The sequence below is a fragment of the Chionomys nivalis genome, chromosome 10, assembly GCF_950005125.1.
Source record: "Chionomys nivalis chromosome 10, mChiNiv1.1, whole genome shotgun sequence".
Taxonomy (NCBI): domain Eukaryota; kingdom Metazoa; phylum Chordata; class Mammalia; order Rodentia; family Cricetidae; genus Chionomys; species Chionomys nivalis.
The window spans coordinates 57,662,005-57,674,267 of NC_080095.1; positions in this window are offsets into that span (position 1 = coordinate 57,662,005).

The following is a 12,263-nucleotide window of genomic DNA, read 5'->3' on the forward strand; positions in this document are numbered from 1 at the left end:
GAGTTAGTGAATCAGAAGCAACAGATGGCCAAAGGGACGTATAATCCCAGGGTGGATGTCAATATCCAGCTGCAATGGATCTATGGAAAAGTGTTTGCTACAGAAAAAAAAATTACTACTTTATTTAAAGCAACAATATGAAAACAAGTCCAGACCTTTGATAAAAAGCAAGGCATTGCACACAGCAAGAAAACATCTTTGGGGCTGAAGCAATGTCTCATATCTTGCAAGCACCTGCCAGCTCTTCCAAGAGGACCCGAGTTTGATTCACACACCCACATGACTGCTCACAGACATTTGCAATGCCAGTCTTGGCGCCCTCTTCTGGCTACTGTAGATGTTGCATACACATGGTGTGCAGACACACCTGCAAGGCACCTGTACGCATCTGTACACATAAAATATTTTTTTAAAAAAAAGAAAACAAGCCCTCTTTGAAATGTCTCTTTTCCAAATGATGGTGCTGAGGATGAAACCCAGGACCAAGCTAGATACAGTAGTTCATTGAACTGTTTCCCATTGTCAAGAAATACTTTTTTTCTTTTTTGGTTTTTTTTTTTTTTTTTTTTTTTGAGACAAGGTTTCTCTGTAGCTTTTGGTGAAGAAACACTTTTTTAAAATGATGCCTGCTCTTTGAGAAAAGGTGTAGATGAGACATCTCAAATATGTACATGCATACATAAATCATATAAATTTACTATATATGTGTATGTAACAATAAATACTTGGAAAGTAAAATTTCATCCAATCCATTACACTTGGAGTACTTATATATTATATTTTTGTCTGGATTGGTTTGATATGTGTTGCTTTTACAGTGGTCCACTTTATCCTGTCTATACATTATGGAGGATTAAGGCCCCAAAAGAAGACAGCTAATTAAAAATACCCTACATAGCTGGGCAGTGGTGGCACATATCTTTAATCCCAGCATTCAGGAGGCAGAGACAGGTGGATCTCTGTGAGTTAAAGGCCAACCTGGTCTACATACAGAGCAACTTCCAGGATAGTCAATGCTTCACAAAGAAACTCTGTCTTGAAAAAAAAAAAAAAAAACATGAAATACCCCACAAAAAAACTAAAAAGTGCTATCCCAACAGTTATACAAACAACATAGAAACAAGATAAATATAAAAAAGTAACTTATATAGCTGCTCTCAAAAAATAAGAAATAATAATTGAATCCAAAATATGAAAGTGTGGAAGATAATAAAATGTCAAAAAAAGTCCAGTTCTAAGAAGGGAATGTCAGTAATTTCAAAGAGGCTTCAAACTAACAGACATAAGTAAAGGTCACCTCAAGATATTAACATGAAAGCCAGGAACTTGGACAAGAAATTTAGCCAAAGGAAAGACTTGAGAGAAAAAAAAAAAAAAAACAAAGGAAAAAAAGAACAGAAAAGTGCAGAAAGGTTCTAAATGAGGGAAATTTTTCAATGGAAAATATTACCACCACACTAAACCCAGTACGAGATAAAATCGTGGGAACTGGAGGTAAGCTTGAAGAAGCAAACAAGCCTCACAGAAATAAGGGAAGAAGTAGCCATAACAACACTCAAGATCTATGGCACATGGCAAAGAGGGAAAGAAAATACAGACTAAAGACATAGAGCACCTATTCAACGAGGGTGCTGTGATTCTCGTGACCCAGTGCTACCCCATCAGATAAAATCTTAAAAAGTTATAAGATAATTTCCTTGATGAACATTATACATAAATTCTCAAAAATATATACAAACTGATGCTAACAATCTAGTTTTTTTTAAAAAAAAAAAAGAATATATGCTTTATAGAAGATCTCTTGTTCCTCTTCCAAGGACTCAGTTCCCAGCACCGACATGATAGTTCACAAAGCCTATAACTCTAGTTTCAGAGGGTCTAAGGAGCATGCTCAGTCAGGAACCATCAGCCTCTCACTGAACCTGTCAGGAACTCATTGAGAAAGAAACTGTGAAAGCAATCACATACAAACAATTTTGAAATTTAAATATCTAGAAATAAATCTAAAGGACTTCTTCAATGAAAACTATAAAACGCTGAACATGAAAACAGACACTAGAAAATGTAAGATTTTCTAGATTCCTGGGTTGACAAAATGAATATTGTTAAAATTGTGCATCAATAAAAATGATGTATACAACTGGAGCATTCATGGCATCATGCTCAGAAATGGGGGCAAAATCCTAGAATTCAGATGAAAGCTCAAAAAGATACCAAATAGCCAAAGCAACCTTGAGCAGAAAAAGCAATGCTGAAGCTCCCACAGTGCCTGAATTCAAATTGTTCTCTGAAGCAGAAGGGCCATGTTTCTCACAGGAAGAAAAAGAAGGACAAATAGATGAGTAAAATGTCACAGAGAACTCAAAAGTCAAGCCGGGCATGGTGGTGAGTGCCTGTCGTCGGAGAGAGCAGAAGCAGGAGTCTGAGGAATTCATGGTAAGCCTTGGCTACATAGTAAGTTAAAGGCCCGCCTAGATTATGAGAGATTCTGTCCACATGAATAAATGGGCTGATTTAAATAAACCACATAGCTACAGTTACCTGATTCTCAACAAAGGTACCCAAAACATAGATTTGAGAGACAACAAAATAATATTGGGGAAACTAGATGCCCAATATAGAAAAACAAAACTAGGGCCTAATAAATCACACTGTACAGATCTCAATTCCAATAAATCAAAGACTTTAATGAGACATTTGAAGCTTCAGAATGATTAGAGAAACAGGCAGGAAAAAATCTTCAAGATGGAGGTTGTTATGTAGCGTTTACAGGGTAAAGTGGAAGGCTTATGTGACTTAATACATTGTCAAAGGTCTCAAGAGGTTGCTTCAAAAGCTAATGTAAATTCAAATAATCCCTGGGAGAAAAGAGACACTGCAATGGCGACACTTGCATGCTGTGAACAAAACTCCAGTGGCTTGGCTTTCCTGAGCATCATATGTACTAGAATTGGTTCGGGGGCGCAGGTCACCCACTCTTCTGTAAACAACACAACATCCATGTTTCTGTAACTATTCCCAATAAACTCACTTTGCTGTGAGTGGAAAGTATTGATTTGTCAGATTCTGGTAAGTGAAATTACATGGGTCAAAGTTGCTAAAAATCAAACCCATTGAGGCAACAAAGAACCTTTTCCAAGAATGTTGTCCTCATCCCTGTCACAATCATTCTTGTGAGAGGAGCGCTCCCAGGGCTACAGAGTACACAAGGGTTATCTTCAATCTTCACCTGAATCTCCCATCAAAAGACAGGCTCAGTCCCATAGTCCCAGTTGTTACGGTGAAAATTATGAGTATGGTGGTTTTACAGTGGTGTTTGCTATCACCATGGATACCCTGTATTATTTCCCAGGAGGAAAGGAGTCAGGCTTGATCAAATGCTTCTTTTGTCCCCATAAGATCTCATCATGCATCCACCTGGAAGAGACCATGGAAATATGATCCCTCTTCTAACCACATCTTTCCTCTCCTTGTAGTAATAGCTCGGGATCTTCTCTCTCTGATACTGATAATCCCACTATTGATTGAGAAAAAGACCACTATCACAATGTAAAAGCCAAATTTAAAGCAAGTTTTAATTAAGTACTAGCCAGGTGGATTGTTGTAATAAGGAGCGGCGGGGCTGCGTCCCCGGCACCCGGCTGCCCGCATGGCTTTACCCAAAATAATTCCACGGAAACTGTATTCTTTTAATCACTGCCTGGCCCATTAGTTCCAGCCTCTTATTGGCTAGCTCTTACATATTGATCTAACCCATTCCTAATATTCTGTGTAGTACCACGAGCTGGCTTACCAGGAAAGATCTTAACCTGCGTCTGTCTTGAGTGGGAGAATCATGGCGACTCCTGACTCGGCTTCTTTCTCCCAGCATTCTGTTCTGTTTACTCCGCCTATCTAATTTTCTGTCCTATCAGGACCAAGCAGTTTTCTTTATTAATTAACCAATGAAAGCAACAAATAAATACAAGACCCACCTCCATCATTTCCCCTTTTTCTGTTTAAACAAAAAAGAAAGGCTTTCATTTTAGCATAGTAAGATTACATATAACAAAACAGTTATCAAACAAGAATTACAGTTACAATCTTTATATCTATTTTATCCTTTGGTACCAACTACACGAGACAATTTCGAATGGTGCACAATTTTGATAACACTCTGGCCGGACCTTCGCAAAGCGCTCAGAGACTAGTTACAATTTTCTTAGGTCAAAGGTTAATTTGGGAATTTTACCATCATTTGCTTTCACAGGACCCCCTAAGAAGAACGTCGCCCCCATGTCAGCTAGAATCAATCTTAGAGGATGACATCCCCTCTCCCAACAGAGTTTGCCCTCAGGGTTAGGGACATCTTTTAGTGGTTGGTTTAGGGTTGAGGGGATGGGGTGATATTTTTATAGACTTAGGGGTATTTTTTTTTTTAAAAAAAAGAAGAAGAAGAAGGGGGATTAACTGGTTTTATGGGATGATTGATATTTGTGAATTACTGTTTATATAAAATTGTATTGGTACTGTTTCTTGTATATTAATATATTAAATATTAAATGTAAGTGTTCCTACTTCTATTTTTGTATGAGTATGCTTATAACTTTGTCTATATTGTATTGATACATCTACCATATTACAATGTACATTTCTACCTCTGATACGATGACATTGTTTACAGTTGAAGATCATTGTCTTCATATATTGCACAGTTGTTTATTCTTTTAGTCTTCAAGTTAGATAGGTATTGAGAATTATATGTTTGTCATATTTATTTTTAGGTTAATCAGGTCTTTTAGATACATAGAGATTATATTTAATATAGATAGTATGATCTTCAGCCTCTTCAAAGAGCTGTAGAAAATGGCCTTTAATCTAACCTAAAATTTCTGTGCCAACGAGACACAATTACTCCTGGCAACGCCACTCTACTCCCGAGAGAACGTTGAGCACCAAAGACACTCCACTGGAAGCTTGTCTTCTTGGCAGAACTGGCCTTTGGGTTAAGAAAAGCCCATACCTCAACTTCTGACAAAGATACAAAATATCCCTAAATGGATGAAACAGGATTGTCTTATCCTGCCAAGACAGGGTAGGATAGTTCTAAAAATGGTATGTCAGTTATGTTAGGCCTTAGCCAAAGTTGGTTGACTCAACATTACAAATGAGACTTTGGGTGATTGCCCAGGTAGTCAGTTGTCTCTGTCAATTGTTACACATTTTGGATATCTCTCGTTTGTTAAGTAATATTTATTCCCTTCTCAGATCTTTGACGGAGTTAAAGATTATATAATTGTAGTTACTCTCTATGTTATTTAGACTCCTTGAGATAGAATGTTTAGCAAAACTTTTGTTCTCAATATTGTTTGTTATATTTATTATTTGTTATTATTGTATATAGTTGTATTTGGTTTAGTTCTGTCTTATTTAGACAAAAGGGGGAGATGTAGGGATAAGCCCCACCCATTGGGGGCGTGTTCGCCTCGGGCTAATGTTTACTGATAAATCTGCCTGGCGTGATCCCAGTAGCCCTTTTTCTCTGCTTTCCTGTTCTCCGCAGGAACCTGTGGTCCTGTAAGTCTATTTCTCCATTAAAGCTGTATATATTTTTATAATCTGTCTGCATTCATTTACGTCGTTACAGTGGATGGGCTCTGGTCCATACCCAGGTTTCTGGGAAATGGCCCCAATCAAGTTTTGCAGCGGTCTAAGTATTTTCCATTGGATCCAAGCAGGGGCAAACATACATCGTGATGTACCTCCTACCCACATTCAATCAGGGACAAGCATACATCCTGCCTGTGAAATTCTCACTCACATACAATCAAGCACATACGGTGCAGATGGGTCAAACTTGTTTTGGGGAGTGAAAACATGTGACTTGTTATCTCCCATAGGTGATAGCCTCCAACATTTCAGCAACTACCTGTCCTTGGGCAAGGGACTTGCAGGTCAGAGACATTTTTGTTTCAGGGATCTTTTAGGCATGGTAATTAAAACTTAAAATGTAACTTTGGCTCTCACACTATCGTCACCTAGAGGAGATGGCTTACTTCAGAAGACAAAAACTCGGAAAACAGTATGATGGTGTTGCTTAGTTTCGGTGAGGGTAAGATTTGTAACTGTGATAGATCCATGGAGTTCTTCACAATGACCTGTGAATCACAGGGCTGTGGACATAATCGTCACTATTTGGGAAGTATGGTTCAAATGGTAATCTTTTTGGATCCAAAATTTGGCTGCATGCATTCTTGACAAAGATAGTCAGTAGATAAACAAATGTGTAACAAGTTTAGTTAGTGTCATTGCCATTATAGCAAGAAAGGACCAGAAAACAGAATGGTATGAATATTCTAGGAAGTTTTTTCTTCATTCTTTTAATTTCTTTTTCGTGTATGTGTGTGTGTGTGTGTGTGTATACATATGTGCTCATGTATATGGAAGCCAGAGGCTGACATCATGTGTCTTATATCACTTTCCACTTTTTTTTCTTTTTAGAGACAGTATTTCACTGTATCTCCATAGCTGGCCTAGAAGTCCTTAACTAGAACTCCTGGCCTGGAACCAGGTTGGCCTCAAATTCAGAGATCTGCCTGTCTTTGCCTCCTGAGTACCATTGAGCTACACCTACAGACCTTTACTTTGTTTTAAATCAGGCTTTCTGTATCCAGCCTCAGTCTCTCGAGTCCCAGGATTACACATGTGCACCACTACTCACTACAAAAATAACATGGTTTGGGTTCTGGGATAGAAAAGGAGAATCCGCTGCCTGGCACATACTAGCAAGCACTCTACCACGGAGCTGCACGACTAGCCCTGCTTCTGTTTGAAAAGAACATTCCTCCTGTTCATAGGTGTTGGGCCTTTGTGGTGCAGTGAAATCTTCATCTTTCATCTCACGGGCTCTTGTTAGAATTCCTCACAAACAGGGCACATGCAGAAGGGTGCATTCCAAAACCAACACTGAAAATTTAAAGCAGTATCAGAGTCAATTCATTTGGGTTTTTTGCTCATTATTTATAGCTTAAAATGTTCTCCATGTTATTATGGTGGACACTTAGCTGTGTGGTCTCCGCAAACATTTGAGAGGGTGGGACAGGACGAAAAACAATGGTCCATGCTCATCCTTAGCATTGGTTCAGAGCAATACACAGAAAGTCAAGCTCTTTAGTGCAGAATGCTTTCTGGCTTTTTCAAAAATGGATTCCTTACATTATTGCCGTAGCCATATTTTAAAATAATGTCAAAAGTTGTGTCAAGTTTCCAAAGATTCACTGTAATTTGGTTTTAGTGGCTATTGGGAAGATAAAAGACTTATTGCCCTTTAAATTTTAAAAATACTGTCAACATAATTAGGTTATCACAATAAGGGTATTGAAGGTGGAATTTCTATGTATTTGCTTTGACATGACCTTGGTAAAAGAGGGGATAGTAGGTTATGTTTCCAGCATGAGGAAACCGGAAAGTTAGAGTCAAAGTCACTATGGCCTATCTTACCCTTCCTTTTAAGGAAATGCAATAAAGCAAAAGTAGAAAACGTTCAATTTCATTGAGGGCAGGGACAGACATGTATATGGACTTGCACGCGCCATGGGGCAAAAGCGAAGGACAATTCTGTGGAGTTGCTTCCCTCCTCCCACCTGTATGAAAGTTCTGGGGAATCAAACTCAGGTCAACAGGTTTGCATGGCAAGAGACTTCACCCACTGAGCCATCTCACTGGCTCATGGTGGAGATATTCTTTAAAGCCATGGAGATACAAAAGTGGGAGAGCAAAGTAAAATGACCATACTTTAAAGTGCTTGGAACTTTAAGGATGATTCAGTTCTGATTTTTAAAGAATGAGCTTTTGTGAACTGATGGGGGAAAAAAATGCTGAAGAGTTATTTATTGGAGGTCATTTTCACAGTGAACTTTCTGGGAAAGGGAAGCCTCAGGAGGGAGGGGATGGAGCAAGGACATCTTGGAGACAAGACAGCAGAGCAGATAGACGCTCTGGCACTCGGGCAGATTCCTCTGAGCAGATCAATAAGCTTCCTGAGCATCTGCTAAAATGGTTTCAGGAGTCAGGCCAGCAGAGCAAGGTGGCAACCGCAGGGACAATTCTTGTGAGGGTTAGGCTGCCGAGCCTGTAGGCTGGTACGGGAGAACCCACACACCGTCGGAGCAGACTGCATGCCTGAGTTAGCAGTGCAGTTGTTAGCTGTGTCACATAAGCACCAAAAACTCTCCCAGTAGTAAAACGCTCTCCGAAACCGTTCACTCTGCCGCCTTTGATCTGAAAACAGTGGCTTTTTCAGCCCTCTTCGCTGTCAGTCTTGGTGTGTGTAATTAACCACACGCCTGCGGAGTTGAATAGACTTCCTGACTGATTTCTGCTCCTGTGACCTCTGAAGTACTTGTGGACAGGAGCAAAGGGGTGACTTCCTGGTTCCATTCATACTGTAGGATGAAGCACAAATGTCCTTTATGCTCACTCTCCATCTAGGGAAAGCGTTCTGCTGAGCGAGTAGAAGAGCTTTGGTGTTCACTGCTCTAATTACTGTCAAATGGTCTGCATCTCCCCCGAGGCTTTGTTGGAATTGGCAACCTCCAGCCCGTGAGATGCAGAAGGACAATATCCTTTGAACGGAATGGGTGGAGCCATGAAAGCAGCCTTTGACGCTCACGCAGATACTCATAGAATGGAAGCTAAAGCCCAAAGCGTAACAGTTAGCTGTGTTTCAGCCAAAGCCAGGACACCAGCGGAATTTGGAGGCAACAGTCACCTTTTCCCCATTATTTTCAGCCATTTGCTTGTCTAGAAAGAGATTTAAAACCATTTTGTCAGCTTTTCTTCCTGCTGTTCTGGACAAATTAGAATTATCCACAATTGAAGTACCAAAAAAAAGATCTATGAAAATAAGTTTTTGTTTCACAACTGATATTTTACTGGGTGAAGATCGGGCATAAACAACTCAATTTTCACACTAGCCTTAAGGCACATACCAAAACCTGAAGAGCGTGTTTCATGATTGCTTTGAGCAACCAGGTTCAAACATGGTGGCAAATTTTCCTTAAAAGGGTCTTTTCTGGTTTCACCCACTGTTCCTTACTTGGCTTCCACCAATTGACACTTTTTTTTTCCTCCAGCTTACCCAGCTATTACCCTTTCCTGTCAAACACTAAAACTTTCGTTTACACAGAGGCCCTGCTGCCTTCTCAGAACTCAAGGGAGAGAAGTCTTACATGACTGGGCCTTTCCCACTTTCCTTCATTTCCTCTTCACTGAGGTTTTGCAAGGCTGTGAGGTCAGGTCCCAGTCAAGAGGGTCTGCCACAGGTACCACTTGTATTAGGTAGAAACTGAGTGTACCCCTGTCTCTAAGGGCAGGCTAGCCTGCTTTGGATCTCCATGGACCCTTTTGGCAAAACAAAATTGCCTTGCTGAGCTGCTTTTACATGGGTTATGAGTTCCTTTGTACATCATATTTTATTAACAATTAACAATTATTCATTGTTTCCACCGCCATGACCAGAATTTAAGGTCTAGCTGCAGAGAAGAGAAAGACGGAAAACCAGAGCCAGTCACTGATGAGGTGGAAGAGAAGGAAGTCAAGCTGAGCCTGGTTAACAGGCTGATAACCTAGTGGGTCTTCTCGTGGGCGCGTCCCTCACTGCCCCTTATGAACTGATCTTTCTCTTGAGCATTGTGATTATTCCACTAACACATTTGATGCCAAAGCTGTCTGTTACAAAGCTGGGCTGCCTGGCTGCTTCAGCCCAGACTGCTCAGGAAATCATTAATTTTTGAAGTCAAATACTATAGCAAGATTGACTTATAAATATGCTGATAAACCTTACCTGTTAATATGGCTTAATTAATAAGACACATAGTTCTAAGGATGACCAACAGTAAATTGTGGTGGAATGGGGAAGACAAGTCTGCATACTACCCTACAGAAGAAAAGAAACAATTATTTTTAAGGATTTGTGTGCCAGGCATTTCTAGCATCCATAGTATGACTCATCAGAAAGACTACAATCTGGCAAATGGATGGAACTAGAAAAAAACATCATGAGTGATGTAACTCAGACCCAGAAAGACAAACACGGTATGTACTCACTCTTAAGTGTATGATATTAGATACAAGGCAAAAGATAACCAGGCTATAATCCACAAACGCAGAGAAGCTAGATAAAAAGAAAAGGAGGACCCTAAAAGGGACACACATGGAGGGCCCCAGGAAAAGGAAATAGTTAAGACCTCCTGGGTAAACTGCGAAGGGGAGTAGAAGGGAGAGGATGAGGAATGGGAACAGGAGGACTCCAGATGATCGAGTTGGGGGAGGGGTGGAGAGGGAGAGCAATAAAAGAGATATCTTGATAGAGGAGGCCATTATAGGGCTAGGGAGAAACCTGGTGTTAGAGAAATTCTCAGGAAACCACAAGGATGACCCCAGCTAAGACTCCTAGCAATAGTGAAAAAGGTGCCTTCCCCATAATCAGATTAGTGACTACCCTAATTGTCATCATAGAACCTACACCCAGTAACTGATGAAAGCAGATACAGTGATCCACAGCCAAGCAAGAGGCTGAGCTCCTGGAGTTTAGTTGGAGAGAGGGAGGAGGGATCATATGAGAAATGGGGGCTCAAGACCATGATGGGGAAAACCACAAACACAGCTGACCCAAGCTAGTGGGAGTTCATGAACTCTGGACTGACAGCTGGGGATCCTGAATGGGACTGAACTAAGCCCTCTGAATGTGAGTGATAGTTATGTAGCTTGATCTGTTGGGGGGTGGCTGGCAATGGAACCAGTACTTATCCTAGGTGCATGAACTGGCTTTTTGAAGACTATTCCTTATGGTGGCATACCTTGCTCAGCCTTGATATGGCTGGAGGCACTTGGTCCTGCCTCAGGCTGCTATGCCAGACTTTGTTGACTCTTCAGGGGAGGCCTTACCTCCTCTGAGGAGTGGATGGAGGTGAGATGGGGAGAGATGGTGTTGCAGGAAAAGGGAAAGGAGAGGGACTGGTATGTAAAATTTTAAACTTTTACATAAAAAAGAATAGTGCCATAGGTTCTATAAAATGTGTGCAAATTCTGATATGTAATGAACACAATTGATATTACTGTCTTTCTTGGGTCTTTTGCTTTATTATAGATCAGAAATTGTCAGCGTCCTCACGAGCTAGGTGCCTCAGCTTTTCTTCTTTGTCGATGGTTTTTCAAACAAAAATGAGAGCTCAATGAGTGCTTTTGATCTTAAAGCAGATGCGGGAAAGGAAGATGTATAACTGAGTAAAAATATTTCACTGATCCTTGAAAAATCAACCGAAGGCGAATCTCCTATGATAATCCCAGGGGTATACTGTAGTGGACCAGACGATGGAGCAAAAAGACTGTTCTGTGATGAAAGGGAAGCCCTGAAAATAAAGTACAAGTTACTCTTGAAAAGAAATTTGCATCTAGAAAAGAAATCTCTGGGTGTAAGGAAGCCTCCCTCTCTGTGCCAGGAATGAGTGAGTTAAAATTATCGCTTGCATCTGTAAAGTTTTCCACTGTAAGACTTCCATGTTGAAGGCATGTTCTTCATTTAGTGGGAGTTGATGAAAACTTTAAGAGGGGTCTAATTCCAGGAAGAAGGGAAGGAAATGCCTTTGAAGGGTGTATTGGGACCCTCAGCTTCTCCTCTCCCTTTCCTTCTCTTCTCTTCTCTTCTCTTCTCTTCTCTTTTCTTCTCTACTTTCCTCTTTTCCTCCTCCAGCTCTTTATCTTTCTGTGTCTCCCCTCTCTAAGCCATCAACATGGATCTTAACCATTTCCCTCTTCCTCTTATCTGTTGGTAATGGAAGCAAATGACTGTAGACTAAGACATATATAACTGAGAGTCAAAGCAAATTGACCTCATGAATATTGTCAGCACAGTGAAAGCTGACTAACTCAGAGTGAGCCATTGGAAACACTTGTGAATGTACTTGTTGATTTCCCATAACAAAATCAACATACTTGCTTCTTTTCCTGCCCTCTTCCTCTCCACATAGCCTATAATTAGCCATCCCCACACCTTCACTTTCTTGTCTCAGTGAATGGTTCTTAAGTTTGAATGCAATCACCTCTTTGGAACTTATTCATTTCTCTTGGAATCTTTAATGAGGTACATCTGATAATAAACTTCTTTTGGTTTTTGTCCTATTGATTTGTCGTTTGTTACAGGGCACTGACTCAGAACACTTGCAGAAAAATTTATTTTGCTTTTTCTGTGCTGAAAATAAGAAACATGACTAATATTTTGATAA